The following is a 7,147-nucleotide window of genomic DNA, read 5'->3' on the forward strand; positions in this document are numbered from 1 at the left end:
ATCAGCAGCATCGACCTGAAGCACGCTTTCTGGCAAGTCGAACTCGATGAAAAAAGTCCTCCCTTAACTGCTTTCACAATACCCGGAAGGCCACTGTATCAGTTTCGACGGATGCCATTCGGCCTATGTAATTCGGCTCAAAGGTTGTGTAGAATAATGGATAAGGTAATCCCACAGCGTCTCCGCAGCCACGTCTTCGTTTACTTGGATGACTTGCTGATGATATCCAAAACTTTCGATGAACACTGCATTTTGCTAAAAGAAGTGGCCGAGTGTTTGAGTAAAGCAAATTTGACGATCGGCCTACACAAATCAAAATTTTGTTTCAAATACTTGCGATAGTTAGGATACATCATCGGTGACGGGGTCTTGCGAACAGACCCGAAGAAAGTTGAAGCGATTTTGAAAATAGAAGTGCCCAAAAATACGCGACAGCTACGCAGCTTCTTAGGAACCGCAGGATGGTATCCCAGGTTTATCCAGAATTTCTCCGGGGTTAGTGCGCCGCTCACCGACTGCCTGAAAAATAAAACCAAATTTACTTGGACGGAGGAAGCGACTAAGTCATTTGAAACGCTAAAGAAAGCACTTACCTGGCTCATCCAGACTTCGGGAAACACTTCTGGATACAGTGTGACGCCATGTAGGAAGTGGGGCAGTATTGTTCCAGCAGGATATAGAGGGATCGGACCGACCAATAGCTTTCTATTCGGCGAAGCTAAGGAGAGCACAACTTAATTACAGCGTGACAGAAAAAGAGTGCCTCGCAGCCGTAAAAGCAGTGGAAAGATTCCGTCAGTATGTGGAATTGATGCCGTTTACTATCGTGACCGATCATGCAGGCCTGCAATGGCTCATGACACTCAAAGATTTGAACGGAAGACTGGCGCGTTGGTCATTAGCATTGCAGGCATTTGACTTTAACATCGAGCACCGGAAAGGGAAAGACAACATCGTGGCCGACATGTTATCTCGACCGAACGAGGCCGCCGAATTAGAGTTCTTCGATTTTTAGACAACGGAGTTTGAGAGTCCTGAATATCTGGAAAGAATCCAATTAATTGAAGAACAGGGGACTTACGTATGGAAGAAGGACTTCTCTTCCAAAAGACCCATTTTTACAGAGAAGAAAGCGACGAGTTTGAATGGAAACTATGGATTCCGGAAGCTCTGACGACAACTCTAATCCAGCAGGCTCACTGCGGCGATATGGCAATGCACGGAGGAATGGGAAAGACATTTGCAAGACTCCAACAGATGTGTTATTGGTCCAATATGGTAGTTCAAGTCCGAGAATTCGTGGCAGCCTGTGAAAATTGCAAGGAGAATAAACACACAACGCAGATAAAACGGCCAATGATGGGAAAGGAAGTGCAGGCGGATCGACCCATGCAAAAGTTGTACCTGGATTTCCTAGGAAAATATCCGCGATCCCGCCGAGGAAATACAATGCTGTTCATTGCACTAGACCATTTAACCAAGTTTGTGTGGCTAAAAGAGATGCCGAAAGCCACATCAACAGCGGTGATTCGATTCCTGCAAGAAAATATATTCACCCAATTCGGAGTTCCAGAAACCATACACACGGACAACGGGAGACACGCACTTGAAAACGGGGAGATACGCCCCACAATCCAACGCTTCAGAGAGAGTGAATCAATCCGTGTTAGCAGCAAGCCGAGTGAACGTTCAGGACGACCACACACGATGGGATGAACACCTGGCTGATATACAAGCGTCACTAAGGTCATCTGTACATAACAGCACCGGAGCGTCTCCATACTTTGCCATGTTCGAAGAGCATATGTTCACACATGGGAAGGATTACTCGCTTGCTCGCAAACTGAAAGCTCTCAATGAAGCGGAGATAACCCAATTGCCCAGATCTGAACGACAACAGCTGTATCGGCAGAAAATAAAGGAAAGAATACATCAGGCCTACGAGATAGCTGCAAAGACCTACAATTTAAAAGCACGAGAAATTCGATACTCACCGGGACAAGAGATTTACAAGAGGAACTTTATACTTAGTGACTTCACCAAGTATAGGAACTCCAAGTTTTGCCAAAAGTACACTAAATGCCGAGTAACTAAAGCGTTGGGAAATGCGTTGTACGCTTTGAAAAACTTGGACGGCAATCCTCTGGGAGTTTTCCACGCAAAGGACCTTAAACAATAGTGCCCGGCTAGCAAAACACACTCATCAGGCGTGAATCTCAGGGATGTGGGCGATGGCCTACGTTGGGCAGTACAAACCGTCACAGACGCACATCCTCCACTCCTGTTCCGAGACAACCGTCGGAACCGTAGTGTGCTTGTTATGTGCGAACACTAAAAAAAATGAAATAAACAAACGGAAAATTACAATAAGTTGTTTACCATAGGCCAGATGACGATTGGTATGTCCGAGAACCGGTCATCGACGACTCGTGAGTCCAGGGAGTCGGGCAACTGAGTCCAATACGAAACTGGTTCCTTAAACCGGATGACTCCCAAAAGGAACCAAAGTTTGAACCCGAGAAATTTTGAGTGGTTTTTGGGATTAAGAGAGGCTCAGGAAAAAAGACAAAGGTGAAGTAAAGTGCGAAAATCCGTGGCAGCAGGCGGTTCGGTTGGCAAAAAAATTACGTAATTAAAAAAAAATCGAGTTTCTACCAGTGAGTTGAGATAATATATTCCAGTTGTGAACAAAAATGCTAGTTTAATTAATTATGGTATATTCCGGAGTAAATAATCCTGGATCAGGAACGCTATTTCGGGATAAAGCAGGAAGATCAGCCACCAGGAAGAAGACGACTTTTCGAGGAGAAAAATTGGCCACTCCTTCCTGGGTGGCCACAGGTTTTTATTCCTAAATCTAATTTTAATAACAAATGTAATTGCCAGCCGAAAAAGAAATGTTAAAATAATCTACCATGTCTCTACCAGTTGCCCGACTTAAAATGTAATTTAAGTCCTATTTATTCCGCAAACACATTCTCGCCATACAATTATTAATAAATATTTATTAAATTATTTATTTATATATTTATTTATAAATGTTCCATGTATACGTCCTTCGGTACCGTTGGTAGGATGTCTCAGTGTTATAATTTAAGAAAAAAATGAAAATACAATGAAGTGGTAAAGATGAAGTCAGAGTAGACATTCGTGTTTGGGGGGATGTGATGACTTGAGCAGATACGATCCACTACAGGAATTTTTGGGAGATGTGTCTGAGGATGCACTCGTGGTTGTGAGGGACTCCAAGGACTACGGATGAGCCAGGTAGTCGAATCCAGAAGTCCAAAATCCGTTGCAAAAAAATGTTAGCCGTTGTCCAAGTTTAAAATTCCGTTTTGTTTTTGTTGTTGTGTCTGCTGCGTGATATATTTGTGGTCGTTCCCCTCCTAGAGAGAGACTGTGCCTAGCCGGCAACGATCGCGCGAAAAGCTGGACATAACAACTCTCAAATTCGATGCAGATAATTTCGAATAAGTGGCTAAGAATTTACAACAATTTCCGCGCCTAGTTTGTAGCTAGACCGCATTTGTTTCTCGTTGTTCTCAGTTTCCTCAATTTCAATCACGTGTTCATATCTATATTTAGGTATTTTTAATAATTTTCTGCGATCTATGACATTCTGGCCGTTTTTTTTTTTCCACACAGTTCGGGTTTTTCCTTTAATTTTGTTCTTTTAGCGCGGCCATCCTTGTCGTAGGGCATAGTATGCCCATACAAAAGTAATATATTCTCAAACTAAATGTAACCCATCGTCTCCGTGGCCCATTCGAGCTCAGCCAGCACCCAAGTCCGCTAGTCCGAGATTCAGAAGCTCGGCTTTTAGGTCCAAAGGAAGAGATCTTCGATCGACAAGTGCGTCTAGCACGCCACTAATTGTCATCTCTCAATCGTTGGCGAAAGTTTCTAGCGAGTCTTTGCTTGCAATGAAGTCAGAGAATCCCTCTGTTCCCGAACCCGAATTCCTGATGGTGAAACGCTCTAGCAGCAAAAAAAAGTGGTATCCGCAGAACAGCCAACGGCCACAACCGCGTCGTTGCTCAAACTTATAGCAGTCAGCGATCGCGTGACCCTCTTTGAAGCGAAGATCAACACTCAAGGTCAATCTTCTCTGTCCCACACACGTTACAAGTCCGCCTGCAAGAAGTGCAAGCCTTATGGGACAAAGTAGAGAAGGAGTACGAAATCTGCTCTGATCTAATTGCCCAATAAGGATCCCTAACACGTTGCCTCTGCTGCAGTCAAAATATGACTACTGCTACTCTGTGTATGAGTCATGTGCAGCACAGATCAGCGAAACAATTCCAGCGGCCACTGACCATACCCCCAAAGAGGACAAATATATATATCAGATCTACTTCGCCCACTCCATTTCATGGTCCTTCGACCCAGAAGAGATCTCGTCATCGCTCGTCTTCGTGAGAAGATGAAACAGTTTCATACCCCACCTACTTATATAAGACTAGGGTTGATGAGCGGACTAATTTTACACATGATCTTTCAAGATTTATTTTTGTTTTCATTATGTAAAAAAGATGGTTCTAGTTCTTCAGTTCAGTCTCATAAAGTTGTTATTATCAGGGAAAATTCAGGCATGACGGAACCTTTTCCTGCATCAACCCCTCCCTTCTAAATTGAACCTGAGTTTTCATTCATTTCGATGTGGGCTGCGATCGTAGAAAAAATTAGTACAAGCGATAAATGTGTGAGACCGCTTACCTTTTTTGGTAGAGGATAAATGCAGTTTATGACCTCTCACCCTCAATCCCTTTTTAGTCAGCTTCGCTGGCGAGTGTCCTTTAGTGTAAGGGAAAGCGGCCCTTTTTTAATCAACACCGACAATCTCGGACGACGGTGCCCTTTTCATCCCTCCCTCTTCAATGCATTGTGTGTTGGCAGGTGTGCACAAATTTTTGATGACCTTTTCACCCTCAACCCCCTTTTGGTAAAGAGCACACGCGTTTATCTGCTAGGTTTTTTTACTACTCTAGTAGTTTTATAGTATATTTACACCGACCTGAGTTACCTATCGAAATCGAAATTAACGCAATAACGCAAGACGCTAGTTTATACTACAAAACCTGCGTTATTGCGTTAGTTTTTGACAGCTTGTTTGAAATTATTTGAAACAAAAAAAATTACGAAAATGAACAACGACGAAAGCTTGATAATATCAGCAATAAAGCAACATAAAGATGAAGTTCATGGAATTGGCTGGGATGTCTCCATCAACCTTCGAGGAGCTTCAAAATTCAGGGATTGCCCTGAACACCTTGTGATCCTCTGCGGAGTACCCCACTATAGCGAGGTCCCTTGCCATATCCAGAGCAAAAGTGTGCAATAAGGGAGGGACAACCTGATCAAGAAACTTTTATAGGAAATGCAACCGAAAGTGCTAAACGCATTAGGCAAGCGTTGGGCGTACAATTCCAATAAATAATTTGCATATACATTTTAAATTTATAGATCTTTATTTTAATTGTTTGTTTTAAGTTTGTTTCTGTCTTCGTGATAAAGCAGAGTCCTGACCATTCTTTCACTGGCCGTCTCAGTAATGGACGACTGGCTAAGACATTTTCCGTCCAATCCCCTAGTAGTGCCCCCAACGACAGCTCTTCTTCTTCACACATTGTGTATCACACAAATCCATTTTCGGCCATTTTTGAAATCAGATTGAATTATTTGAATTATCAATCGTCGGCTGCTTAGTTTTTTTTCCGAATTGGTGGTGGAACTTGTTCGATAGTCCAAATATCGAGTAGAAATCTAAAAATTTTGTTGTAATCGACACGAATATCGAACAAATCTGTTGTTATCGATATGAACGCAACTTGGACGCAACTAGGACGCAACTTTTTCCCATCACTAAAAACTACTAGTAAAAAAAACTACGTTTACTGAGTTAACGCAATAACGCAATAACGCAGCCTGGTGTAAATAGACTATAATAGTCGTTTTTCAACATAATAATATCGACACGAATATCGAACAAATCTGTTGTTATCGATATGAACGCAACTTGGACGCAACTAGGACGCAACTTTTTCCCATCACTAAAAACTACTAGTAAATAAAACTACGTTTACTGAGTTAACGCAATAACGCAATAACGCAGCCTGGTGTAAATAGACTATAATAGTCGTTTTTCAACATAATAATATCTAAAATAAAATAGCCATTTTGTATTATTTGAGAATTTCAGATTTAATTATATGAAAACCTGACTATATCATAAAGCTGCCATATAAACGAAGCTTAAAATTTTTTTTCATCTACTCTAAAACTCTAATTGTAAAACTTTAATACAATATTTAATTGTTTAGGTAATGAAGGGTGACATAACTTTGTATATGTATTTAAAGTTGCAAACTGCTAAAGGGTATACAAACTTCGGCCTCCTGAAATTAGCTTTCTTTCTTGTTTTGTATCAGTTTTCTACAGGTTTTTAAATTTTTTTTATATTTAGTATTATGCTAGAATTTATTATGAAAATCGGACTACTATATCATATAGCTGCCATAGGAACGTTAGGTAGATGTCGAAAAAACTCGAAAAGTGTGAATGTTAAGATGTAAATGTAATATGTAATAAATAGCTTAGTTAGGTTTTGTTTTATTCATTTTGAGTTTATTTCATAATTTTGTTACGATGTCGACAAATGCTTTTAACTTTTACTGTATAGGTTATATTGGAAGCAAAATACGAATATTTTACTACCGGATGTTTCTCACTTATGAAAAGCGAATTTTAGTTCTTTTTATATTTTTTTAGTAACCTTTTTAAATTGGTATATGCTAGTCAAGCCTATCGACTTGTTTATATAGTATGATAATATTAAATTGTATATTTATTTGTATTCATATTCTTAATCCGGCTTCTTTTTATAAATTTTATATTACAAACCCTTATGAGAGTTAATGTAAAAACCGGTAAGAATTCTAATACAACCAAAAACCACCCCAAACGAGCATACTAAAAATATTCTCTTAATACCAGAAAAGAGAATTCTCTTAAAAATCATGGCCAGAGAGAAAGGGGTAGAGAACAAGGGAGGGAAAGAGAAAAAGAGAGAGAGAGAATTCACTTAATAACTGAATAATAATGTTATAAATGTTAAAAATACAAAACAGCTCAGTAATATTGAGAC

General features: G+C 40.4%; 1 long non-coding RNA gene across 1 annotated transcript; it reads right to left on the reverse strand.

Moving 5' to 3' along the window:
* Positions 1 to 1,023: 1,023 nt before the first annotated feature.
* On the reverse strand, positions 1,024 to 1,895 carry LOC138927923 (uncharacterized). The gene is made up of 3 exons (XR_011444381.1): positions 1,784 to 1,895; positions 1,405 to 1,724; positions 1,024 to 1,307 (listed from the first exon to the last, which is right to left on the reverse strand). It is a non-coding gene; the product is annotated as an uncharacterized lncRNA (long non-coding RNA).
* Positions 1,896 to 7,147: the final 5,252 nt, after the last annotated feature.

Source organism: Drosophila kikkawai, chromosome 2L (assembly GCF_030179895.1).
Source record: "Drosophila kikkawai strain 14028-0561.14 chromosome 2L, DkikHiC1v2, whole genome shotgun sequence".
NCBI classification, from domain to species: domain Eukaryota; kingdom Metazoa; phylum Arthropoda; class Insecta; order Diptera; family Drosophilidae; genus Drosophila; species Drosophila kikkawai.